Source organism: Tursiops truncatus, chromosome 18 (genome assembly GCF_011762595.2).
Source record: "Tursiops truncatus isolate mTurTru1 chromosome 18, mTurTru1.mat.Y, whole genome shotgun sequence".
Taxonomy (NCBI): domain Eukaryota; kingdom Metazoa; phylum Chordata; class Mammalia; order Artiodactyla; family Delphinidae; genus Tursiops; species Tursiops truncatus.
The window spans coordinates 7506528-7533979 of record NC_047051.1 but is presented as its reverse complement, the minus strand read 5'-3'; the positions used below and the strand labels follow the sequence as shown (position 1 = coordinate 7533979).

At 51.5% G+C, this 27452-nt stretch overlaps 1 long non-coding RNA gene across 1 annotated transcript; it reads left to right on the top strand.

Annotated features, from left to right (window-relative positions):
- The first annotated feature begins 421 nt into the window (after positions 1-421).
- LOC141277016 (uncharacterized) lies at positions 422-25990 on the top strand. Its single transcript, XR_012327567.1, has 3 exons — positions 422-908; positions 21422-23973; positions 24308-25990. It is a non-coding gene; the product is annotated as an uncharacterized lncRNA (long non-coding RNA).
- Positions 25991-27452: the final 1462 nt, after the last annotated feature.

The following is a 27452-nucleotide window of genomic DNA, read 5'->3' as shown; positions in this document are numbered from 1 at the left end:
GATTCTGAATTCTGCAGTGCAGGTGCTGGTGCAGCTCTGGGCCCCCGCTGTGGATTTCTGCTGAAATCAGGCCACCTGAGCAGAGGACCCGCCAGGAAAGAGCGCCTGGGATTCCAGCCTCGGCTCCGGGCAGCATGCTCTACAGACCCTTGTGTTGTCCGTCCTCATGACAAATCAGCCCTCAGGCCGGGTCTCTGGGGAGTTAACTGGGCGGGAAGGAGGATGGTGGAAGGAGCCTGAGCATGGAGGCTCCACACCTGCGCCGCGGCCGGCGCCTGCCCCGCTGCAGCTGCCTGTCAGAAACAGTGTGGCTTGTGTGACAAGGGCTGGTTTGCACACTGTGTGAGGAGTCCTCAAGGCAGAGCTTGGCCACTGCGGCTGGTGTCAGAGAGCGTGTCGGGCAAGCTCCCGTCATGCCTCGGCGTTGACCTCATCACCCCGCGCGGGGCCGCTCACCGGAACCACGCCCGCCGCGGGGCAGGCAGTTTCAGCCCCGCCCCTCGGTGCACCCAGGGCGGTCCCTGATCGGTTTTCTCTATAGCTTAGTCCCCTCTGATGCTGGCTTCAGGCCAGGCCCCTGGGAGGGTGGTGCTGTGTGTGTGTGTGTTTCCCCTGATCCCAAAAGCACAGGGTGTGAAGCTTCCTGGCAGCAACAGGCTGACCTGGCTCCTCGGAGACAGGATGGAAACCTCCAGCAGCGATGACCAGGTCCAGGTCCCCACAAGCCCGGGTCCTGCCTTTCATGTGGCCGGAAGCCATGCCCTGTGTCTGGTGCTAGAGTTAGAGGAGGTGGAGAAAATGAAGCCCCCGCTGGGCTGCACTCAGTCTGGAGCAGATGGCCACCCACTCAGAAGAGGCTGGAAAGAGGTTCTCTGTAAAACTTCCAGAGTGCCTGGATGAAGGTGGAGGTGGGCCCTTTTACTTATTAATTTTTTAATCTCTTTATTTCTTTATTGAAGTATGGTTGATGTACAATATTATATAAGTTACAGGGGTACAATATAATGATTCAGAATTTCTAAAGGTTATATTCCATTTATGGTTATTATAAAATACTGGCTGTAGTCTCCGTGTTGTACAATAGATCTTTGCAGTTTATTTTCTACCTAATAGTTTGTAGGAGGTGGGCCCTTTGAAACAGAAAGGCCAGGAAGTAGTGAGAGACTGAAATGAGAATAAAAGTCAAAATTCTCACCACGGCCCAGGCCCTGTTTAATCCAGCCTCTCTGTCTCTCATTTCATGCCACCTTCCCTCACCCCGACCTGGTCTCACAGTGGTCTTTACTCAGCTGCTCAAGCATGTACAGCCGCAGCCTCAGGGCCTTTGCACGTGCTGCCCCCCTGCCGGGAATGCGTCTGGCTCCCCTTCTCCATCCTCCTCGCTTTCCAAGCCCTGACCTTTACCCTGCTCAGCCTGTAACCCACCCTTCTCCTCCCTTTGGCTCTGAGGGAGAGATCTCCCCTCTCCCCCTTATGCTTTCCCACAGTTGTTCTGTTTCATCCCTTTTCTGAGTCCTTCAAAGCCCCTGATACAACTCACAATTATTTCACTTATTGTTTTACATATTCATTTTTGTCTCCATCTCCCACACCTAGGTTATAATTTCCTTCAGGACAGGCACCCTGTCTGACTTATTTTCCACGGCACACCCAGCCCAGTGCCTGGACATAGCAGGTGGTCACTAAATGTTTACTGCATAAAGGATGACTGATTTGGCAGTCACTGTGTTAAACTTTTTTTCTTATTCACAGTTCCCTCTACAATTTGGCTAAGTGATGTTCTCAGGTTTGGTTGTTCGATCTGTGCTTTTTTTTAAGACCTTTCATTCCTCCTGCTTTTTGTTCTCAGTCTCCTGGCCATTTTGATGCTCATTAACAATCCTTATCATGGAGTGGGTAGAAAAAGACATTTGCTTCTCTTTCACTGAGTCCACACAAGACTTGGTCAGACCAGAGCTCTAATTACTGGCTAAGCTATCATGTGGGGATTATTTGTGACTCCAATTATCCATGAGATTTCTGTCCACTCAGAGCAGGCAGTAGTATTGGTCAGAATAGGCCGACTACTTTAACAAATAACCCCTGAATCTCAGAAGCTCAAACGAATGCCCTAAAAGTTCCTTTCTCACTCATGAATGTCCTCCTCCAAGGAGTGACTCAAGGCTCCTCCTATCATGTGGCACTTCCAGCTTCAACACCTGGCCTCCCAGGTCACCTTGATGGACAAAAGATCATGGGAAGGCACCTGGACACCTCACCCTCTTGGCCAGTAGTGATGCACACAGCTTGCACTGAGCTCCATTAGCCAGCTGGTCACATGGTCCCACGGAGATACAGGGACTGGGCAGAGGCATGAGAGATGGAACCTGTGGTGGGCAGCCTTGTCCAGCAATAGCTCTCACAAGGGGACCCTGAGAGTCCCTGCCATGGCAGCAGGTCACAGCCTGGAGGAAAGAAAGCTCTCGTAACTTCTTGACCTCCTGCCACTTCTCGTACCCTCTTGGGAGAGCCAGGTGCCCTACAAGTTCCAGGGCAGCATCCACATAGCTCCCACTCCCCTGGAACTGTGTAACGTGCAGCCCTGTCTAAGAGCACGAGAGAATTTTTAGGTACCTTCCACTTCCCTTGGTCATTGTATCCCTCTTCTTGGCTTTTCTCTGGAAGGCTCCAGCGGGTAGCAGTGCCCTAACGTGGCCCCACTGGCTGCCCCACGTCCCTCAGTATCCTGCCAGGCTTATCAGCCCCAAGAGGGCTCCGTTGGCAAATGGTCCTTTTCTCTCTCTTCTCTCATCAAATTCCCCCTTTTCAATGTGGCTTAAGTCGGGTGCTTGGAAGAGAGAAGTCCTACTGGGTTTCCTCCCAGTAAGTCATAAAGGACTGAAAACGCAACACAACACAACTCAACTCTGAGACACTTGCGTCTACGCAGGAGGCCGGTGGCAGGCACAGATCCATGCAGACAGAAAGGGAAGGGCTTTGGACACTGCCAGTGGTGAGGGGCACCGTTTCGGTGGGGAGGGCTTCCTGGTGCCCCTCGAATAGCACCAGGCAATGCCCTCTGTTTTGAAATGTAAGTTGTATGACTATTCAGGTATGGTGAGGCCAGCAGATCAGGAGACAGCTGCTATTGTAAAGTGAGACTCACGGTTTCCAAGGGCAGGGCCACACGGGGAAGCACCAGGTAATCAGGAGGCAGAGACGGAGGTGGGAATGAGGGGGAATGGCCTTCACTATGGTTTACCAGCTGGTGGGGATGGACAAGGCAGGGCAAGCAGGCTTGGGATTGGCTTTGGGAATGGTTCAGCAGGCTCTGGGGTATACAGGCTGGCCTCAGTTGTCCGGTTCCTGGGCCTGGGGTGATTAGGGCCGGGGACTAGTGGCCCCGAGTGTAAGAGCCCGATAGACAAGGGAGGTGGCTAGGATGTGGGTTGTGGGCTCTGGATTGGTTGGTTTGTATTTGAAAAGTGTTCTCACAGGCCAGTTGCTGCTTCTTTCTAGGAACTGCTAACCCTGGGAGGGGCAGTCCCTCCAGGAACAGCAAAGCCCATAGGTCAAAGCACCAGAAAATACGGAAACTCAAAGATGTGATAAAAATACACATCCTCCAACTAATAAGCTAATTAATGCAGTTCAATAGATGACAGTCCCGTCTAGTGGCAAGAGGCACATTTGGGGATAATGACTTGCCCTACAGTCCTTTGTGCTGACACCCCCCACCCTTCCCCACACCCCCAGCCCACCAGCAAGTCCAGTGGGCTCCAGCTCCAAAATGCCCCAGATCTACTTCACGTCTTCCGCTCCCCCTGCCCCACGGTGCTTGCCTGAACCATTGCAGAAACCCTCTACCTGGATGTCCCCTGCCCTCCAGCCCGACATAATCTGTTCACCAGAGAAGGTATTTTGCTATCGCTTGGTTTTGTCCATTTGCGGTTTAAAGGGTTCTTTTTTCCCACTTTTGTTTCTTCTGCAGTCTAAAGAGTTCTCCTGTAAACTTTCATTACAGCAATTTTCAAGCACACACAAAACAAAAGTGAATGTAATACCCCCCCGAAACCCCACCACCCAGCTTCAATACTTAGCAACCCACGGCCAGTCTTGTTTTAACTAGACCCTGACCCACTTCTCCCCTCTCCCCACACTATTTTGCAGCAAATCCTTGACAGCAGAGGATCTTTATAAGCAAATCAGATCTAGTCACTTCCTAGTTGAAAAACCTACCATAGCTTCTCAAGGCATTGACAGTGAAGCCCTAACCTCACTGGGGCACTCAGGGCACTGCTTGACCACTTGGATGGCATCTTCTCACTCCGCTCCAGCCAGGAGACCCTTCTGTTCTTGGACTCGCTGAGTGGATGCCTACCTCGGTGCCTTTGCACTTGCTGTCCTGCTCCCTAGACAGCCTACTGCCGCACATTTACGTGGCTGGCATCCACATCTCAATCCAGACACACACCCCCGCTGAAGGAGTTGCCAGTTCATGCCTCCTGCACACCGCTACCATAACACTCAGAAATTAGTTCACTCGCTTGAAAAATATGCTTATTCTAGAATCAAAGCTCCAGGAAAGCAGAGCCTTTGCCTGTTTTGTTCAGTGCTGTATCCCCATGGCTAGACCAGTGCTTGGTCTATAATAAGCACTTACAATTTGTTGAGTAAAGCCAACAGAAAAGAATAAAAATGAAAACTAAGAACTGTAGGGCAGTTTGCAGGGAGTAAGAGGCAATCTCTTATATAATCCAATCGACAGGGAGTAGAGCCACATCAATGAATTATTTGAAGCATGTTGGGCTGATGCTTTTATTTTTTTTTTAATTTTTATTTTTTTGGCCACGCCATGTGGCCTGCAGGACCTTAGTTCCCCAACCAGGGATCGAACCCGTGGTCCCTGCACTGGGAGCGTAGAGTCTTAACCACTGGACCGCCAAGGAAGTCACTAGGGCAGTTTTTAAAAATAGACTTTTCTGGTGCTCTTATGATTAAATGAACTGATTTAACCAAGCATCATCTGTTAGGAAAAATATATTTATACAAATTTGTGTGGAAAAAAAAAACCCCGCCTCTTACTGCTGTATCTGTAAAAGATGCTAAGTGACCTGAGCTTTTTCTGTTTGGTTGGTTTTTGGTTGTTTCTTTGTTTTGGCTGCACTTCACGGCTTTGGGGATCTTAGTTCCCCGCCCAGGGATCAAACCCGTGCCCCCTGCGGTGGTAGCACAGGGTCCTAACCACTGGACTGCCAGGGAAGTCCCAAAGTGACCTGAGTTCTGATGCTGCATACAGGGAAAGAGAGTCAGGGGTGAAATGACTATTTGCAGTCCTTGCAAGTAGCTCATGCTTCCAGCTAAAGTGAGAATGGAGGAACCTGTGACTTATAAAGTTCATTTATATGATGAGACTACACTCTCCAGCTCTTAATGCCATGCCAGGGGAAAAAAAAGCCTCCAAGGAGACAAGAGTAATGAACTCTGAAATGAGAAGTAAAAGATTAAAATTTAGGTTCATTCAAGAAAAGCCTCCACTTGAAGGCCTTTGAGTATTTGTGGAGCCTGATTGATGGAATGCAAATTATAAAGTGAAATCGCGTTGTGTTTTTAATTATTTCATATCCTATTTTAAACAAACACCCACATAATGTATTCATCGGTGAAAATCCATTCCAAAAGCTCCTCCTTTCTTCCCAGCCCTGCGCCCCACGCTCCACACCTACACAGCCCCGCCCTCATCCACCGCCTCTCCCCGACCTCCCTTCTTAGAACCGGGATTCTCTCTTATTTCTGCCTGTAGGAACTTTTCTGTAGAACTGGGGTTCGGTGTTCCTGAATGTGAGCGCATATTGCTTTACACCAAGTACGTGTAGTAGAAAAGTTTCACATTGATTAAATTTGTATTCATCAGCGGCTTTTAAACCCCCAGAAGGGTGTCCTCTTACAAAGCAAGCCGCGCTCCCTGTAACTGGTCCTTTGTTCGAAGCCACAGGCTGGCCTGATGGAAAGCAGGCGGGACCTGGGGCCCACGTGGGCGCTCCCCTCCCGGCTCAGGCCAGCCTCAGACAGCTGGGTGGGTGACAGGGTCCCCTCAGCCTTCTCCCACACGCCCCTCGTCTCTCAGGGAAACAATAGCATTATTGATTCGGGCACTGGTAGGAATGAGCAGGGCCTGGGCAGGCTCCCAGGACATAAACCCTTTGAAGATAGAGAGCTCCAGGCAACCAGGAGTGCTTGGAGGTGGGGGGGGCGGGCCCGGGCCCAGCAAGGAACCCGCGGGGAAAGATGCGCCTGGCTTCCTTAACTCCGTGCCTGCCCCAGGCCTCCTGACCTCAAGGCCCTCTGTGGCTGGGCTGGCCTGGGCCGGCCTGGGAGGTTTGGAACACAAGTTTCTTTGAAGAAGCCACTTGGAGTTCTGTGGATGGCATACATCCAAGACTTCGTTATACATGCAGTGTCACTTCGAGCATTTGTCTGAGTGCCAGCAGAAGCCCTTCAGAGGAAGGGCTCATTTAAACCTCACAGATCTCTGCGAGGTGGGATTAATGTCATTTTACACTCAGTTGAGGACATTGAGTCATGGAGAGGTCTGAAACCTACTGACATCATACAACGTGTAAGAGGGGGAGCTGGGAATGTACTCTAAGCCATTTGACATCAAGGTCCAAGTTCTTGACCACTGTGGAGCACAGAGCCAGCACAGATAGAGATCAAAAACGTAGACCCCCGCACTGTGTGGGATCAAATTCGAGCTCTGCTGATTTTCAGCTGTGTGACTTTAGCAGGTCGCTAAACCTCTCTGTGCATCAGTGGCTTTGAGTGCAGAATGGGACTCATGATAGGACCTGTCACATGGGTTTATATGAGAACGAAATCAGGTGCTATATGTCAGTGCTTAAATGGTGCCTGGTAGATAATAAGTGCTCTGTGTCTGCCTTCGTAAGTCCTACAACACCACTGCCCAGCTTGCAGAATCCTGTTTTTCTGGCTCCTTTTCCCACCTGCTCATGGAGGGCACCTACCCCCTGCAAACCCATGCCAGTTATTTCAGGCAGGGGGACTTTCTGGAGGAGGTACTGTTAGATGCAAGTTCCGAGCTGCATCTCTTTCTCTCCGGCTGGACATTGTTCAGTGACGTCCACCTTCAACGATGCTGCCTTCCAAGGTGCCTAGAACCTTTTCTCCAGGGCCTGGTAGACATGGTGGTCTCCCCAGACAACGTGGTGCCCACCCCCATCCCTGCCAGATGGGCGACCGGGCCCTTGCGCTCCAAGGCTGAGCCAGCTCTGTTCTCTGAGCCAGAGCCATATGGGACCAAGCTGGGCAGCTTGCCTGAAGGGCCTTGCAGAGCACTTAAGGGAATTGGCTTCCGATCTGTCCTCACAGAGTCCATGAGCTCATAGGAAGCTGGGCTGAGGGTCACAGCCGAGGCAGAAATTAGAATTAAGCCTTCTCTGCAAATGCCTGAAGCTCTCTTATCAACCCACACCCCCATCTCACCATCCCCCTCCCCTCCTGCGCCCACACCCTCCCCCAAACCAGGGGTTCTCAACCTGACTCAGAGCCCCCTGGGGTGGCCTGGGAGGTGTGCACTGAGTGAAACTGAGTGTGTGTGTGTACATTTCCTGGAAAAACCCCCAGAGTTACTGTCGTGCTCTCAAAAGGGTATCATGACCCCCAAAATGCCAAGGATGCTGACTTCCACAGGGTAAGTCAACCTGTTAGGTTCCTTCTCCAGGAACGACCCAGAGATGGAGTGACGCGTGCAGCCGAGAAGCTCCTGTGGGAGGGGTACCATCAGGCAAGAGGGGCATCTCAGCAGGGATTCTGGAGCACAGCCCGTCCAGGAGAGGAGTCCCGTGTTGGGCAGAAACACCGGGCCTTTGGGCCACAGCCTTGCTCTGAGGTTGGCCTGGGCCGCCCGAAGAAGTGTAGAACCGGGTTCGAAAGCTGAGGCACGTCCTGGAGGAGCTGACAGCTGGAGGCTGTCAGCCAGCCGCGCTCCTCGTAACTGGGCCTCATGCCCTTTCTAGAAGGGGATCTGGGCCGTGCATCTCTGTGCCTGCTGCGTGCTCCGGGCGGCCACTGCACAGTCCATCTGACTAGCCTAGGCAGATCCGATCTGACTCCTACAAGTGGCCTGGCCTAAGCCAGCTGGGCCCCTCACCCCTGACTTAGCGAATACCGGGTCCCAGAGTCCTGGGCCCTGATGCTGACCTGGGGAAGAGAACTAGGGGGAATGAGATGCTGGGTAGGAGAGGTTATAGACAAGGGAAGCCCTTGTCTTATGATTGGATTGTATACACGCTGGTTGTTTGGAATATGGAATACATTTTCTCATGGAAATTCTATTATAAATGTTCCCCAGGGCTTTTTTTTTTTTTTTTTTTGCAAAAACCTATTTAATTCATAATGATGTTGAAATAGTAAGAAGGGTCATCGGTCATCCTGAGCTCCAAGACCCAGAAGACACCAAGGGCCATCTCCTCTGAGTTGCCCCGGGAACCCTGCACAGTAGAGGACAAGGAGAAATGTGCCAGAATTAGGGGGTAGAAGCAGCTGCGGTGCGGAGCCAGGGGCGTCCCAGGGCTTCTGCGGCGAAGGCAGCAGAGAGACGTAGCACAGGGATGCAGAAGGACCAGGGGTCTGAGTCAAGGAGGGGGTCCCTGCAGCAAAGACACGCTGCCCTGCAGGGAGGGTACGCCGCATCGTTCTTAACCGGGTTCCTTGCCTACCATCAGCCCAGGCCCCTTTGCGACCACCATCACGGAAAGGCTCAGACGGGCTGGAAGGAGAACGCGAGACCCAACAAGCTCTTGGTTAACCTCTGGAGTGCCGGGGCCTCTCATCCCAGAGTGCCGGGAGCCTCAGGAGCCCGCCCTTGGGGGACGTTCTGAGAGCGACCACTAGATGGCGCGTCCGCCCTTCCCTACTCCGGGAGCGCGGGAGCCCGGGCACTAGGCGAGGAAACCGGTCGTTTAATTGCCACTTAATGAGAAGGCTGATCCCGATGTGCCCTCCTCCTAGGGAAAGCTCCAGGCTTCTATCAAAGGGAACAGCTTATTTATACTCTAACACGAAGAAGCATCAACTAAACACATTTAATGTGACCAGAGGGGGAGAGCATCTAAGGGATGGAATACAGACTTGTTACCTTTTAAAAATACCAAACCGCCCATTCTGGTCTCCGTGGCATATAGATTGGACCTGGGATGGGTCTCAAGAGTGCCTGGATCCCACGGAGCCCCGCCCCCTCCCCAGACAGGCTGAAGGTTGGGGGCTTGTCCAATACTCCACACCCATCAGGTGATCTTTGCTTCATACTCAATTTTCTTATTAGTCGCACTCGGACACTCACGTTGTCAGGACGTTCCTCACAACGTGGGGATTGAAAAATACAGTCATTGGTGATATTTTCTGTCTACTTGATCTGTAGGGCAGATTCCGGAAGGTGCCATTGTCTGGACCAAAGTACACAGTTCCAAACTGAATAAGAGTGTGCCCAGGTATGTGGTATGTGGGAGCAGACTGTGCACCAAGAAAACAATGAAGTCCTAAGCAAGTGTCACTGTTCTAAATTTGACGCGAGGTCAGATACAGGATGCCATTAAGGTTGTGGCTTAGTACATTACACAGATGGGCGAGGAAAGGCCCTCAGGAGAAATGCCTGCCTTTCCTTGGTTCCAAAAATAGTGATCTCGGAAGTACCTGATCCCTTTTATGTTAAACACTCATCTGTTTCCCTTTCTTCGTTAACTCCTAGTGCCAAACTTGTGGCCAATTGGAGGGAAGTCTATAAACCTGAACAGTATATTTTCTATTTTTTCCTCGCTTCACTCCTGGCTCCATTGTATGCCAACCACCCTTATCTTTCCTTTTTCACTTGCTCCTATTTTCGGTGTATATTAAACTTATATTTCATGTCTCCTCTGTAAACTCCCTTAAACCCTTCCTTTGTGGAACAGAGCAAAACGCAAATAAAATAAAATGGACATCAGATGCATTCCTTCTGTGGCACAGCGTTAGGTCAAAGGGCTCCTGAGTATTTGTTGCCTGTACTCCTTTGTAAGAAAAGAAAATTTTAAAATTCTCTGCCAGCCTGCCTGAGTGGTGACATTTTCCAATGCTATTTATTTTACTTACCAGCGTCTTTAATTTTGCTTAATCTTTGATTTGGACACCTCCAGGTTGTGTCTTCTAGACTTTTCTCTCTCGTATGTGTTACACAGAGCCTAATTTTTCTGATTTTCTAAACTCAGAAAGTATATTCTAACTTCTCAGAGGACTTAGGTAGCAGATTCAGTTTTTAAAATCTTAGATTGGTTTACAATCCTATTATAAATGACTGCTGAACTTTTTTGCAAATTAAATTAAATTCACAATGATGTTGAAATAATAGGAAGGCCTGGAAGCTCCGAGGCCTGGAAGACCAAGCTCCGAGGCCTGGAAGACCCACAGCAGTACCATTTCACGGGTCTGGCTGGTGCTGTGGAAACATAGGAAGAAACAGAGAGAAAGTCATGGCGGGTTGACTCGAAAACTCAGATATCCCCAAAGCAATACACTTTTTTGGCTGCTGTTGCTATGACAGATATTGAGACAGTCTTTGAAGGCCTTGATTCCTGAATCTCAAAGGTTTGCCCCCAAAACCTGAACACAGTAAGCAGTCAGTACTATTGTTCAAAGAATAAATGAGTTCACACAACCAAACCGAGAAGCTGGGGAAGAATGAATGAATCTTCTGGGTCAGGCCTCGGCAGTTCCGTCCCCCAGGTCTCCAAGTGGGACTGGCCAACTTTCAGAGTTATGGGGATTCGCTAAAATGATGTTACTGTGGTTTTCTCAAGGAGGAAGTAACTAGGCAGGAAAAGGCCAGTCTCTGGGAAAGGCAGCTTTGAAAGAGAAAGATCTGGTGGCCCAGGAAACTTCTCTGGGAAAGGGCCTGGAACGTTGCTGTTTTATCAAACGTGCCCCCTCCCTGCCCTCTCCCCTGACCTCCCCTCCCTCGAGTGTCAGTAACTTGCTGTATGGATGCCAGCAACGCAGAACACCACCATCCCGATTCCCATGCCTACTTCTGAATGCTTGTCCTGAGAGGTTTTCTATTTCCAGGGGTTTTATGTCATTGGCCAGGCCTAACCGTTTAGGAGAACAAAGGGGGTAGTTAGTCTGCGGGTTTGGGCTGTGTAAACAACTGATTTCTCTAATTCAGGTCAAAAGCTGGACTTGCCAAAGACATACATTTTTACTGAAAATATGCATTTAGATTAGAAAATTTCACCCATTGGTATTTTTTCAACTCAACAGACGGGTCTCATTCTCCCTGGCTGCTGGTTCTTTTGCTTTCTCTGGGATTCCTTTTTCAGGATTGTTGAGCACCCCAGTGCTGTAGGGCCGGACTTTACAAGAAGCAGGCAGTGTTTGGTGTGGAGGCCTCTGCTGGAAACCTTCACTTTCCCGTGCAGCCTCCCTCCCTGCCGAGGAATCAGCAAGCCTGGGGGAAACGCTTTCCTTGCTGTGTTTACAAAGCACTAAATTGTCAGTCACTCATTCCCTTCCTCAAGCAGGAGCCTAATGGAGTTTTCTACTAGTCACTGAGATAGCAGTTATAACCCTGAAAGATCAAGAAAGCCAGAAGGGCCTAAAGTGAAGTGAGAGACAGGGGACGGACTTCTCCCACTTCAGAGGGAAATAGTTTGAATATCTCAGTCACTACCTCACGCACTTGTTTATTTTCCTTTCGAGAACGTTCAGAAGTGTTGTGTAGATGGAGTCCCATCCTCCCCCGCGCGCGCGTTCTTTGTGCTGGGGCTGCTGGCTGACCCCTTCCCACCGTGGCGGGGAGGCTCGGGGTCTTGACCCCCCAGGGGCAGGCACCAAAGCTGGGGTGCCCAGAGCGCCATACAGAAAGGGCCCTGTTTTCCCGGTGCTCAAATTACTCCTTGGAATCCAGGCTTCCAGGCAGACCCTTAACCCTCTCGGGGCCAGCGGGCTGCAGGGAGCATCCTGCTCTGAGCACATGCCTGTCCATCTCTGGGTGAGCCCGGACTGCCCTCTCCGGGCTCTGGGGCAGGAGAGGGACACTATTCCTGGTGGGGACACTGCTCCCCGGGCAGAGTCACAGGAGCAGCCCTGCCCCTGGGCCCCCTACAGCTCTATGATGAGCCCAGGGAAGACTCCTCTTGACTCCAGTGTGGATCAGTCTTCTAGAGAACGCCCTGAGACTCCAGGTGGCTGTAGGTGTTGCTGTGGCCAGACTGGAGGCAGTGGAAGCTGTGTTGGCAGGAAAAGCAGCCGTGTTCAAAATACGGCCCACAGGCCTCCACATCAAAGTCACCAGGAAAATGCAGACTCTCCCTCAGCATCACCAGCAGCCCCGCCACCTCCAGAATCAGGATCTTCCCAGGGATCGGGGTGGGGGGGGGGGGCGGGTGACGGGGCTTCGACACAGGGCAGAGACCTAAAGGGTGTCTGCACCAGCCTCTGGGTCCCCGAAACAGGCTGCCCTCCTGGGCTCCCATGATAGTCTGAGCAGACTTTCTTCCAGGTGTAGGAATACCAGGCTCCCCGGGAGGGAACGCTGCCTGGAGGCTGCAGAGGACCTCTGAGGCGTGCCCTCCCGATGCGGCGGTCAGCAGGCTGTGCCTGCCTCCCCTCCGGACTCTGAAATCTTCTTGTGTGCGCTGGTGTTGTTTTCATCTCCATGCCCCTGGGTAGAATCCAAGAGAGAATTCAAAGCCCTCCAGAAATCCCTCGATAGCATGGACTTTGGTTACCCTGGCGATGGCCTTGGTCCCCCTGGCTGCCTGTTTGGCATTGGGTCTGGCCCTATCTTGTTCGCATCCCCAGAGACACTGCCATGAACCTTCTCTGGAGGAAATTTACAGAGAGGCCTGAGAATCAGGGCTGCCTTTAGTGGAAGGAATTCCCTACCTCTGACTGCCAAATGAAGCCAGGGCCTCTTGGCCACCGGGGTAGCCCTTGAGACCCATCTCCTCAAGGAGACTTTCGAAAGGATGCTGGGACATTCTTCCTGTGTGAGCCTTTCCTCTGTGCCATGCCTGCAGAAGCAGGGAGCTGGGAGCCAAACCCTGGCCCTTCCTCTCATCCCGCGTGGTCTTCGGTCCATTACTCACCTTCTCTGAGCCAGAGATTTTCTTACCTGTAAAAGAGAAATAATAATAACAATAAAGATAATGTTCCTGCAGCTTTGAGATGATGTGAAACATGTCTGTCCCTCCCCCTCTCTGCCTATAGCATTCGCACCAGGCATCCAAGCCGGGAACTCAGGTACTGGGACACTCAGGGAAATGGTACCAGGGAGCCATTCTAATTGCCTGCGTTTGACATCCAGTCTGTCACACCTGATATTTATTCCTGAGTCTGAGGGGAGATAATTATTGTTTTGCGGGGAGGTGGTCTGGCTGCGCCGCGCGGCATGTGGGATCTTCGTTCCCCGACCAGGGATCGAACCCCTGCCTCCTGCAGTGGATGTGCAGAGTCTTAACCACTGGACTGCCAGGGAAGTCCCTGAGGGGAGATAATTACTGTTAGATTTTTAAAGCAACAGTCGCCCAGGCTGCTGACGATACCTCCCGTCAAGGCATATGCCCCACCAGGCTAGGGAGCGGATGATAACCAAAGCCATCTTGCTTCTTGGATTTTCTCCTGAGCCCTGCCATGCTGGGGTGACTCTGCGCATAGTAAATATTTAAGCACGTGTCTTGTGTAACGGTCACCAATCTGGATGCAGAGGGAGCCATGGAGCAACACACTGTCACCTGCCTAAGCGTCCCGGCTTCGAGAGAGACGGCGTTGATGCCAATACCAGGAGTCTCTCGGCTACCAGCGGCTGATAGGTGGCAGAATTCTGTGGCCTGTTAATTGTCTTGGAAACAAATCCTCGAATTGGGAGAGAGAGAGAAAGGAACTGTAATTAAAGCTTCCCTTGGGCAAAATTTCCCAGTGATGGGAATTAACACATTTCTTGTGTGCCCGTTAGCTCCAGGCTCTAAGCTGAGAACTTTACATATACAGATCTTCCTTGACGTACAGTGGGGTTACGTCCTAGTAAACCCATCATAAACTGAAAATATCTTGAGTCGAAAATGCGGTAAATACACCTAACCCACAGAACCTCATAGCTTAGCCCAGCCTACCTTCAACGTGCTCAGAACACTTACATTAGCCTACGGCTGGGCAAAATCACCTAACGCAAAGCCTAATTCACAATAAAGTGTTGAATATCTCGTGTCATGTATTGAATTCTGTACTGAAACTGAAAAACAGAGTCTGGGTCCAGAATGGTTGTAGGTGTATCAGCCGGTTACCTCTCGATCGCATGGCCGGCAGGGAGCTGTGCTCGCTGCCGCTGCCCAGCATCACCAGAGAGGCTCGGGCCACAGATCACTAGCCCAGGAAAAGATCCAAGTTCAAAATTTGAAGCGCTTGAAGGTTTCTACTGAATGCAGACTGCTTTTGCACAATCGTAAAGACGAAAAATCATAAGTCGAAACATCGTAAGTTGGGGACCGTCTGTATTGAATCTTTTAGTCCTTACAACAGCCAGAGAAGGGGCTCTTATTATCATCACCAAGAAATGAAGGCTCAGAGAGGTTAAACTGTCTGCTCACAGAACGAGGGGGCTAGGGGATGAGGCCAGAGTTGGGAGATCTGCTGATGGAGAGAGGGAATCAATGCTGCTCTTTTTAACCCTGCAGCCTCGTCAGTAACTTACCTTCAGAGACTCAGAGAGAAGTCCCGTGTTGGTCGGGATGCCTCCAGGTCTCTCCCAGGTCAATGCTAAGCCTCTGATGCCTCCTGGATGCCCACTGGGCAAATAGATTCTGTCTTATCTCAACGTATATATTTATTAAGACTCAAGGGAATGGAAAGACAGAGGCAAACGCAAATAGAACAATGCCGGATTAAGGGACTGGGCAGTGAACAGGACCAAGGAAGCCAAATCGTAAGAGACGTAGAGCCTGCTTCGCCCTCACCTTCCGTCACCCTGGCCCCTGTGCCTGCTCCCTCCTGAGCATCCTCTGCTCCCCACACAGACCTCAGGGTTCACCAGCCACATCAGACCCTTCCAGCCTCTGTTCCCTGCATCACTCACAGCCACATCTACGTCCACAGTTCCTTCTTACACAGCTTGGTGCCTGGGCTCCCTAGTCACCGCCGCCGAGGAGTACAGCCTGCTTGTTCCCTGCTGGTTGATACTCCTTTTGCGTGGCGTCATAATCGCACAGTTACACATTTGTCCCCCTCTGTGAACTGCACGCTCTTCAGAGGGTGGATCTTGTGTTCGTCTATGCTCCGCGCGTATGTCGTCCAGGGCTTGGTGCCTGGAAGGCGCCCTATAGATGCCGAATGGCAGAGGAATGAATGCATAGTGGCCTGGAAAGAGAAACTACATTTGCATTTCCAATCCATATTCTGTGACAGGAAGGGTCTGACCATTGCTTTTGTTGCAAACTTAATGCAGTACTTTCTCACTCAAAGATAGTCGCTATGATTTTGGGTGGTAAATAAGCTTACACTGTCTCATAGATATCTCCGAAGGAATAACCAGGAGCTAAATAATAACCTAATGTTCAAAAGATCATAGGAAAATGAGAATAAAATGACCTCTAGAATTCGAAGATAATTAAAAAAAAAAACCTGGAAAACTAAAGTTTAAAATCTTCAAGCAGGTATTTTAATAGATACTGGGACAATTCATTTCCCTTTTAAAGAATCACTTCAACTCCAAAATGTTTGTTGAATATCTCCCAAGTGCTTGATGCTATAAGGAAAATTATCAAGATCGCCTGCTTACAAAGCGCTTTGTACTTCGCAGCACACTTTCACAGAATTGCTTCTGAGTTTCCTCACTGTGGCTGGCAGAATCGTGCCCCCAAGATGCCCACGTCTTAATCCCTGGAAACTGTGAATAGGTGACCTCACGTGGTAAAAGGGACTTTGCAGCTGAGATGGAGGATTTTGAGATTGAGATTATCCTGGTTTATCCAGATGAACCCAGTGTCATCACCAAGGTCCTTATAGAATAAAGTCAAGGGGTCAGAGTCCATCCTAAGAGATGAGGTGAGAGAAGCAGATGGTTGGAGTGATGTGGCCGTGAGCCGAGGAATACAGGCGGCCTCCAGAAGCTGAAAACGACACGGGAAGGATTCTCCCAAGAGCATCCAGGAGGACCGCAGCCCTGCCGACACCTTGACTTTAGACCTTTGACGTCCAGAACTATGAGGTAATGAATTTGTGTTGTTTCAAGCCACTGGGTTTGTGGTCATTTATGACAGGTAATTTAATACACGCATCTTTACAACGCCAATAACAATAGTCCGTACTTACCTCATAGGCTGTGCTGTTAGGTGAGACACATTACAAAGACAAGGCCATTTAGTGACGTACTGTTACCAGAGAATTGTTATTTTGTTGTTATTTGGGAGATCTTATCCCGTGAGGTCAGCAGATCCACCTTATACTCATGAAATGAACCCGTATTAAGTCCTTACTAGACACCAGGTCGTGCAGTAACGCCAGGAACCCTAGAGGAATCCTGGGAGCTCCTGGCAGGAGGCGAGGCAGACACCTCAGCAAGGACAGCCAGCACGGGTGACAAGACCAGTTAGCAGTATCCCCAAGGTTGGAAGGGACCCAGAGGAAGGAGAGTGGGGCTAACTGGGAGGTTCCTCTCATGAGGAGAGCCTTGAACTCAAAAAGGCAGTCAGCAGAGACCACCAGGCAGCCCAGGGGAGGGAGCTGCAGGCAGGGGGAGCCAGGGAGCCGCCCGGGGGGGTGGGCGGCTGCCCAGGATCCCACAGCTGAGACCTAGACCTTCCGTCCCCCGCACTTTCTGCTGCTTTGGGACACTGCACGTATGACTCAGCTGCTGGCGGCCCTCAAGGAGTATATCGTCTACAAAGGGACAACCAGATGCATGCTGAGGGCACAGTTTAAATCAACCATAGAAGTCCCTGTTTGAGAGAGTTTAAAAGTAAATGGTGGGGGTCTTCCCTGGTGGCGCAGTGGTTGAGAGTCCGCCTGCCGATGCGGGGGACACGGGTTCGTGCCCCGGTCCGGGAAGATCCCACATGCCGCGGAGCGGCTGGGCCCGTGAGCCATGGCCGCTGAGCCTGCGCGTCCGGAGCCTGTGCTCCACAGTGGGAGAGGCCACAACAGTGAGAGACCCGCGTACCGCAAAAAAAAAAAACAACAAAAAAAATGTAAATGATGGGGAAATTCCACCAGAAAGATGTATAAGGACTGGACGCGGGGAAGAGTTCGAGAGGCAAGGGTGTGAGTCAGAACTGATGGGGGGATGCGGAGTAGATGGCTGGAGGCTGGGGGTGAAGGAGGAACCTTCTCAGTGTGGAGGCTGGCCCTCCCGGAGGCTGGAGGCTGGGCAAGTGTGGGGAGCAGCACAGCACAGAGACCCCCCAGCCTCTGGGGACGTGAGGATGACAGGCTGAGTGCAGGAGGTCCCATAGGGCCTGAAAGCTACTTCCAGCTAAGACTTTAGGCTGAGGGCATTTGGGAAGGCTTGCTGAAGGGTTTTTGAGTGACAGGATGAGATCAACGTGTTAGGGATACTTATGGGTCTGTCTGTAAGACAGGGACTTACCTTTCTGGTGCCTGCTCTGTTGTTATTCGTTGGACTGAATTAAGATTTGCAGGATGGATTGAAAGAATGGCGAAATCTGACATCTGATCTAAATCCCACGTGCTCACTCCTCATTGGAGGGGAAGCTAACGGTTGCCAGCCTCCATAAGGACCGCAAACCCTAGTATTCACAAGAGGTTATAGAGTCATCTCCAGCTTATCTTTTCTTGTTGTTGCCTTTCATCTTTCCTCGTAAATACTAAATGTTTCACTAGGTGCAAAATGAAATAACACTTTTTATACTGAGTATCGGCTATTTATACCTGAGCGTAACTGAGTCTTGACCCAGTTATAAAACAGGAGCTTGAACGTGTTCGTTCAATGCCAGATTCTGATGGGAAGAAGCAAAGTCCTGCCTGTCTTCTGAGCCTTCGCTCGGGACGATCGCCGCCCAAGCCCACCCCACGTGTCGGGAGCTGCTGAGATGAATGGGTGCTCAGCCGCCAAAATGCGCCCCGACTTGTGCACCAGAAATAATAGTGACAATATGACGCTGAACACTAAGAGTCTGTTAACAAGTCTAATAGCAAGAAATGCAACTTGAACTTGGACAGAAGGAAGCGCATCGGCTCCTAGACCCAAGAGACAGCAGGAGCAGCGCGGGGACCACGGGAGCAGGGATTCAGATTCCGACGGAACCTGCAGGCCGCTCTCGCCATACGCTGCTCTCCACATTTTGGTTTCATTGTCACCAGAAGGTGGTGGACGCTTTTCTCCAGGAGATGGGGACCGTGACCAGCAGCGGCCCCCAGGCTCTTCTCCCAAAAAGGAGCACCTCTTCCCCGCCAGCTGTCATCCCGATGCATCTCAGGGAGGGGCTGGCTCAGACATCCTCCCCTCCAGGGGAGGCAGAGACCTAGAGAGGGACGGATGACAGCTTCCATTCGGGGACCAAAGGCAGCTCCATCAGAGAGGGGGGGACAGGCAGCAAGAGCAGGAAGGGGTCATTCGGATCCAGGACGCAAACTTCAGTGTATGTACAGCAGCTTGTGGGAAAGGAGGCCTGGGGGGGCTCTGTCATCTCCTAGATGTCGTCACGGGGGTGTCCAGGTCCTGTCCGGCTGCCTCTGATTTCTGCCAAGAGCCGCCACTTACCCTCCACTCCCCCGAGTCAGTGTTCCTCCCTCTGTGTTAGAAACTCAACCCACCCCCAACTCCTGCCGTGGAGGTAACAGCAGGCACAGCCCTGAGAAAAAATGACAGAGACAAATATAGATCCAGCGTTCTGGTTAGTCCAAGAATCCCGGAAACCAGCAGCTTAAAAATGGCAGGTGTGGGTGAAATCAGATGCGGAGAGGATCAGTGGTACTTCAGGAGTTTGCAGACACCTCCCCTAAATGACTATGAATTTGGCACCCATGGCAAAGGGTAAGTGATCAATCAAGTCATTGGTCTTTGCACTAAGCAGCGGTTCGAGCTTGAACGCGGACAATCCCACTTGTGGAGGAAAAGGCCTTGCCGAGGGGTAAGATGTCGATTTACTTTAGGGAGAGCACGGTTGTATCTGTGCATTCTGCATTCCACTGCTGTTACCACCAGTGCCCGCCCTGCTGTTTGCAATTGTTTTCAGTCCTCTGGCACCATTGATCCCTAATTGACCCCAGATTCCTGAGCGCCAGGAGCCTGCCCCGACTTGTGTCTGGCTGGCCCGCTGCGCCCGTGTCCATTGGTGGCTCTCCACTGAGCTCAGCCTGGAAGGCCACCCTCCGAGCGTGAGCCGGCCGAGCCCTCGGCCGGGAGGCCAGCCTTCTCCAGGCCTCAGCGACAACAGAACCTCCCTGTAGCTAAGACACAAATTTCCTCTTACGTGAAGCTATGCAACACACGGGCCTTCATTTCCTGGCTCTCCGGCCAATAGAAATTCCGTCTGAGCTTGATTATTGGATAGCTGTCTGGGCTGGTTGTGACCTAGAGAAATGTTGAACGTGGGTTGGCCGCACTCAGACAAACTCTGTCCCTTCACCCCAGGGCGCACCCTGAGCTTCAGGCAGCTGGCTTTCAAAGTCTCCCGTGGGTGAGCGGGTGCCTGGCTGGGCACAGCTCTCCCGCCTCTCCGTCCCTGATGACAGGTGGCCCTCGTGTCATCTGGTGCACAGAGCAGAGTGGGTTCCTGCATTGAGAGCGCGCCCTGCACACGAAGGGCGAACTGGAGCTTCCTCTGCTCCCAGCTGGCTCTGCTGGAGCGGCCTGGGGCCTCAGGGCGTCATGTTTGCTGGGGACCGCAACCAGCGGTGTGCTCAAAGGTGCCTTGGCAGCCTGAAGGAGCCTGCGTTTAAGCCCTGCACTGAAACAACAGAGGCTTGAGGCCCGTGGTTTATTGGGTGTTTCCAATAAAGACGCAGGGCCCAACGTTCCCTGGGGAATCCACACGGCGCACATTCATCTGGCCACATCTGCACTTTTAAGATCTTAGGCAGATCCAGACTGGGGCCCCCGTGCCCTTGCAAGCATCCTCCTGGTCTGTCTTTGAAATCAAAGCTAGATGGTCCGATCCAGACAGGAGGACGTGTGGTGCTGAACCTCAGCGAAGCGTTAAACGCTCAGAGAGGAATGGCTCCTTGATTGTAGACAAAAGTTTGTTTTCCTCTTAAACCCCGAACCTGGAATGTGCTCTCTGATGATGATTGCAGGATGAATCAGCACTCAGGTGATGGAAACCAGGCCCGCGCTCTGCTCACGGTATCCAGGCTGCGGGGCAGCTGTGGCCTAATGAGATCCAGCAGCCCTGCTCAGCTTTCCAGCGGGCGCTTGGGGGAAGGGTATGCAGGCGCTGTTCTGAGGGGCTCCCTGCCCGGCGTGGGGGCTCAACACTCCCAGCCTGACCCCAGGGCCCTGCAGGTGTGCACCAGGGTCAGCCGCTCGCACACGTGGACGCCTGGCTCAGGCGATAGGACGAGTGCAGTACTGAGGCCAGAGCTTTCCCCAAACCATGGGGAAACCATGACCTCATCGTCTGAATCTCTCATCGTCGCACTAACTGTGTCTGCAAAATGCAGGTAAAGTGTGCTCCTTTTGCACCTGGTGGAAATGATGCCTTCATTCCATACAGAATGAAGTCCCAAGTTAGCTCACCTACAACAATGTAAGAGCGGGTGGCTAGAAAGTGAGGGGAGATTGACGTCCTGCCCTCTGCACCGAGCTCGCCTGGTCATTTCACCTACCCCATTATAACACAAGCCCACATTTTATGAGACTGAATTTGGGGGGCCCTGCTTAGGAATTTACTATATTTATTAGAACGCAAAGTATGCAGAGACAAAGGCAAAGCACGCAATACCACCCTCCACCTTCTGCCAGGGCCACTCCGGTGAGATGCTACCGTCAAGGACGTTTCCACCCGAAAGGGCTCAGATTTGAAACGCCCGTGGTCATTGGCTCTAATCAGTGGCCCCCCAGGTAGAGGGTCAACAGGTGAAGGGGATGCACGTGGCCCTGGGGATGACATCTAGCCATCAGAGGTGCACAGGTGAGGGGTGGAAAGACGGCTCAGTGGAGAAGTCGAGGCAGAACGCTCTTCTGGTCCTCACGGGACAGTAGACCCAGACCTGGCCTTGTTAATAAGCTGCCTCATCGCACAGCTCCGGGAGGGAAATGTGGCCGGTGACGAGTTCTCTGCCGTTTTAGATGGCAGGTGAGCGAAGCCACCAGGCCCAGCCGTTCCTTCCAGCCTCATCTTCCCCATCACCATTATCGGAGCCATTGGTCCTGAGACAAGCGGCAGCCTCGGGAGGCCGGACACCTTCTCATCACTAACCTTGCTTCCTATCACTGTAGATGCCGTGCTTAGAGGAGCTCTGGTTCCTGAACGAGAAAGAATAGTGCCTTCTCTGCAGCTTCAGCACAAAAGATGACCTTCAAGAGGAGACATCCAAGGCTTCCCTGGTGGCGCAGTGGTTGAGAGTCCGCCTGGCGATGCAGGGGACACGGGTTCGTGCCCCAGTCCGGGAAGATCCCACATGCCGCGGAGCGGCTGGGCCCATGAGCCGTGGCTGCTGAGCCTGCATGTCCGGAGCCTGTGCTCCGCAACGGGAGAGGCCACAACAGTGAGAGGCCCGCGTACCGCAAAAAAAAAAAAAAAAAAGGAGACATCCAGCTTTTCTGGGAAAGAAATCACAGTACAGTTTCGACCTGGCCACTCTCTTGGAGGAAGTTTGCTTCACTGTCCAGAGTGTTGACCTCTCCAGAGGGGCAGCCATCTCCAGATGTGGCCACACGGCTGCTGTGGTCCTCCTGGAGACATCCTCGAGCAGACAAGTCAGCAAACTCAACCTCTTCCTCAAAAGCAGCATCTTCTCACAAACAGAATGTGAATTTCTCCCTGCTCCCTGGCTTCGCCCACAGGGAGTGCATGCCAGGATATACTAGAATGTTCCAGAGCTCCCTGGGAATTCTGGAACGCCTATGCCCTCCATCTAGGCAACCCAGCTCTCTGCTCCAGGCACCTGCAGGCTTCAGAATCTCCCCCTGCGTGTCCTTCCCCGACATGCACGAAACTCAAGTTCAGAGACTGGGTGTGTTTTGTGTGTGTTACCTTCTGCGCTCAAATTTTCTTGCTACTCACTACCTCCTCCCTGCACTGCACTTGCTTTCCCTCTAACTTCTATCACAGTCCACAGTGGCTGTGTGCAAGGCAGGAGAGCCCCACCTGCGAGTCTGGTCAGCAACTGGAAGCAACTGCAAGTTATATGCATCTCCTCTACGTCCTCAACATTCTATAGAAAAGCTCGACACAGCTTGTACCACATTATATGGTAACTGTTGCTATGCCTTCGCCTGGAAAATATGAACTGTCATTTACTGAGCACATCCTACGTGTCAGTGTTTAATGTACATTACTACCAGACCCATAAGATAGGTATTCTATTTTCCCTATAACAGATGAGAAAACAAAGGATCCAAAAGGTGAAGTAACTTGTCTAAGATCACTCAGCTAAGCAGAGAGACCAAGCATCACCTGGGCAGGCCTGGCTTCGAAGCCAACCTTCTCTCTATGACCCCACCTGCCCGGCAGCGTCTTAGAAGCCTGAGGTCTGGGCTGAGTCTTTCCTTTCCGTCCTGGAGGTTTGCCCCGGGACTGAGGGGTTTCCTGGGATGAGGGACTCTGGGTGCTGAAACCGGGACAGTTGGTCACCCCACGTGGGAATGTGGATGCCTGGACATTACCGTGGCCTCAAGCATAGATGCCAGGCTGCGTGGACCAAGGGGAAAGATCACGGCCCACAAGACGCCCCCTGCAGGGCAGGGACCACAATGTAAAGTTCTCCAACTTTTGAGAAAAGTTCCAGCGGGTCTCCAGGCCAGAATATAATCATCATGATCATTTGGGGGTGCACACAGGACTTGTCAGTCAGTGGACAAGGTTTGCCAAACATTAGAGAAACATCCTGGGGGTTTTCTCTCTCTCTTTTTTTAACGAATCCAAGAAATCTAAATCTAGGTAAAAATTTTGAAAGTATTCATGTATCCTTTGGACTCATCGCCCTCAAGTGCTCATCTCTGAGCAGGCTTCAGGGTCCACAGCCACCTGGAGCTTGACCGAGAGTCCTTAGGTGGTCCTGCTAGAAGGCCACCAGCAGTCCCTGTGCCACCCCCACCCCCACCCCCCACACACACACTCACCCTGCACATGACCTTGTCAAAGCCTCTGCAGCTTCGCTTTGAGCTTCTGCAGGTGCTGTTGAGACCAAACCTTTCCCCTTCCTCCCGAAACCCTACTCATCCTCAGGCCTCTCCTCCTCCCAGAGCCTTCCCACCACCTCCTTCCTGCCTCGGTCCCACGGGCACTGCCCCTCTGTGTGGATGTTTGTTTCACTCCCCCTCCAGGCTGGGAGCCCTGCCGGGCAACAGCCAGTGACCATCTTCTTCTGGGGTTCCCAGCATCCACTACGGTGTTTGGCGTACAGATGCTCAGCAAATGTTTCTTCCAGTGAGACAGAAACAGAGCTCTCCGGGGCCTGCTGATGATGGAAGCAGCCCAGCTTGAAAGGCGGTCTGCTCCGCGTTGCATCCACAGGTGGCTCCAGGCTTACTTACAAGCACAGAACTTACTGTCAGCTTCGAGCCAGGGCCGCCGGTTGCTGGCTGTTGTGGAGGCCACCCCACGGTTGCCATGGGAACCAGCCACTCACAAAGCCTCCAGGGAGCCCTGAACTCCGCCCCCAACTCCCTGCGGATGCTGCCATGGGAACTTCCCAGGTTCCAGCGCCTCCCTCCAGCCCATCCCTGAGGCCAGAAGATGAGGGGCTGGGCTTCGGTGGGGCTCGGACCACGCCACCTACAGCTGCTTTCATGGAAAAAGGCATTCAAAGTTCCAAAGAGACCAGCCAGTAAGTGCACTGCTGGGGCACATCCTGTCAGATGAAGTGTCTTCACACCTGGCAGTGAGCTGAAAAGGGCGAGAACCAAGAAACAGGCAGGATGGGGAAATCGAAGAGGGATCAGTTCTCCTTTACCCACAGGGTGGCTTTTGGGGTGTGTGGGGAGGTCTGATGCCGGGAAAGGGGCACCAGGGAATGTTGTCAGACCTGCCGATGGTGGATCCCAGCAGAGGTTTTACCAATTGACTTTGAGAAGCATCTGTGGAGTATCTCACAGATGAAGAAGCTGAGGCTCAGAGACGTTAACCAAATCCATGTCCTTAACGTCTTGGGCCTCTTCCAGGCGTGGTCTTATAAGTCTCCCACGCGTGCCTCCCTGCTCTCCTGGCTGGCTGCAATGATGACGACTCTGGGCAACGCTGGAAGTGCCCAGTGACCTGGTGAAGAGGACAGAGCCTCTGCCAATCCAAGCCCCTGAAGAGCTGTGCTGAATCGGGCTGCCCACCAATTTCCGCCCCTGCTCCGGAGTATTACCTGGAGAAGAAATAAACCTCTCGTGTGACTACACATGGGGTCTGTTTGTTACAACAAGTAGCTTTCCTTAACTGAACGATGGGACAGGAAGATTTCGGCTTCCTTGTACTCCATTTCACAGGACTAGTTCCAGGACAACTGGTGGCGTCTGAGGTATGTAGGCTCAGTTGGAAAGGTCCAGAGATGCTGGTATGTTCGTCACGATAGCTTCTTCCTGTGCTCTGGAGGGTTTCCAAGAAGTTGGCTCCAAAACAGAGCAATAATTGTTCACATAACGTGTTGCCAGAGAGATTATGGCTTTGCTGCATGGTATCTGGTACTTAGAAGGTGTTCTATAAATGCTTATTGAATGGATGGATAGATGGGTGGATGGATGGATGGATGGATGGATAATGGCTTCTACTGCAGGGCAGGGGAAGGAGGGAATGTCCTAAATATAGACACGGGAGTCTAACTGAGACACAAGAAAGAAGGTAAAGAGAGAGAGCTGGTCACTGCAGTGACAGCACCCTCTTAGGGTGTGTTGGCAAGTCCAGCTGGGTAAAGAAGAACAGGTGACCAGAGATGGACAGGCCCAAGGAGGCAGCAGATGTGTGGCGTGAGCGAGCAGCTCCTGCTGCTGGAAATGCTTCCCACCCAGCCCCAGCCAGGGCTCGGAATGCCACTTCATCAAATAAAACCACAGACAGTGTGCCCACTTAAATTTGAATTTCAAATAAACAACTCTTATTTGTCCTTGTGATGCTTGGGACATTCTTATACTAAAATGCTATTCACTTTTTAAAATCTGAAATTCAAATGGAAATGGGTGTTCTGTATTTGATCTGGCAACCCTAATCCAGGCTGCCCAATAAGTGATCTTGTTGGACAAACGGGGGAACATCTGACATAGGCTGATCAGAGACCACTGTTTCAGGGATCAGCAGTTGTTTGCTTCTTCTGAATAGCCAGGAGGTAGAAGACCTCTAACAACTTCACTGGGCCTCTTCTCTGCATTTTGGAAAGTATTCTAAGTACAGAAAATGGCAGGTTTGTAAATAGTGGCGTAACTTAGAACAGAAAAAAAAAAAACAACTCAAAAAACCCAAAACAAAACAAAACAAAACCAAAAAACCCTTTGGCCTTCAGTCTATTAGATCCAGAGAAGAAATTCTTCCAACCCGGTGACAGTTTATTAAATGTGAAACATACAGCCTCATTTAGAATAGAATTTATAGAATGGGGAGAACAAGGGGCCTTTCTGCTTTTAACCTTTGGAAGAAGTCTCTGTGTGTTTTTTTCAAAATTCTTAAAACAAACATTTTCCACATGTAGGTATTTTCCCTATGAAAAACTTGCTGTTTAATAAATAAATCCATTGTCAGCGCAGAATTCTTGGTCAGCGTTTGTGAAGATGCTTTTTTTCTCCCTTTAGATTCATTATTTTAGTTTATTTTCTTAATATTCCTGGGAGCCATGGGAGAAAGTTCTAGAAGTAAAGGGAGTCTAGCCTCACCCTCTTCCCCCATACTGATCACGTTACAATTTTACATTAAAATCTCCTTGGGGAGAAAAAAGGCAAGAGGCCTGAAGGGCTAAGCCAACCACTTTCCAGGGTCGGGAGGATGGGTCGTGTGCCTGGACCACATCCTCGCCGGGTGCTGATGCTTCTCGTCCACGACAGGACAGACAGCTGCATCTGAGCATCACATCGTGAGAGAATCTCCACCATCATCATCCCACTGGTCACGTGCTTTACTTGTCATTGTCCCCCGCGGGAGTCCTGATTTTCATGCGTGCCTCTCTGCAGTCCGTTCCCCACCCAGCAGCCACAGAGGGCTTTGGAAAACACCATTCCCCTGCTTTAAACCTTCTGATGAGTCCTCAGCCTTGAACAAAAGAGCCAAACCCTTCACTGTGGTCTCCAGTGCCCCTAGTTCCACGCCCGCTTAGGGCTCCCGATGAGCTGGTAACTGTGCTTGAAAAATCCTTTCCCCGGGTGTTGGCCTGACTGCTGCCTTGTTGTCACTCAGGTAACAGGCTAAAAGCTGCCTCTCCGGGCAAATTGCCCAGATCATGAAACCTAAGGCAACCCCTTCCCCCCCCGCCCCACACCCCCACCCCCCGCCCCCGTCTCATCGCGCTGTTTGATTCTTATCATAGCACTTACTACTATCTGATCAGTTTTTGTTTATTTGCTTATTGGCTGTATCCTCCAAGTAGAATGTAAACTCCAGAAAGCCAGGGACCCTGTTTCTCCTCTTCAAGCCATATTCCCAGCACCTAGAGCAGCACAGCACAGAGTAGGCCATCAATACCTGTGGACCAACTGAACGAATGGCTTGCAGAAACTTTCAAAGGCCCATCTTTTCACCAGGCACCAAATCCTCATGAAGGCAAAACACACACAGACTAATGACATTAGCAAATATTCATCCAGGGCTCGCCACCTCCCTAAGCACTTCACATGTATAATTAACTCTCTTAATCCTCACAACAGCCCTGGGAATTCCATCGTGTTATTATCCCATGTCACAGGTAAGGGCCTGGGGCACAGATAGGAAACGTCCTTGCCTGTGACCACGTGGGTCAGAGGATGCCTGGATGGACCCAGGCAATCCAACCCCAACTCCAAGCACAGTCCCTAAGCTGTGCTGCTAACCCCAAATAAAGCCCAGATCCTGGGACATAAAGCGGCCGGGTTTCTGGAAGGGATTCCCTGTGAGGCTTTTGGTTGAATACGTTGGTTTCTTTTATACCATTTGTTGAGTTCTGGTCCTATTTCAGCGTTAGGAGGATACAGAACCAGCGTGTGATTTGGCAAGACTTAGGAGGGAGCCAAAGACAGAGGGTGAAGGAGGACCCACGATAGAGCCACTGTTGCCCGTGTCTACCCACCCATCCCCTGGCCGTTCACCCAACACGCAATCACCACCAGGCGCCGTGCCATTCTGGGCACATCTGTCTATCAAGAG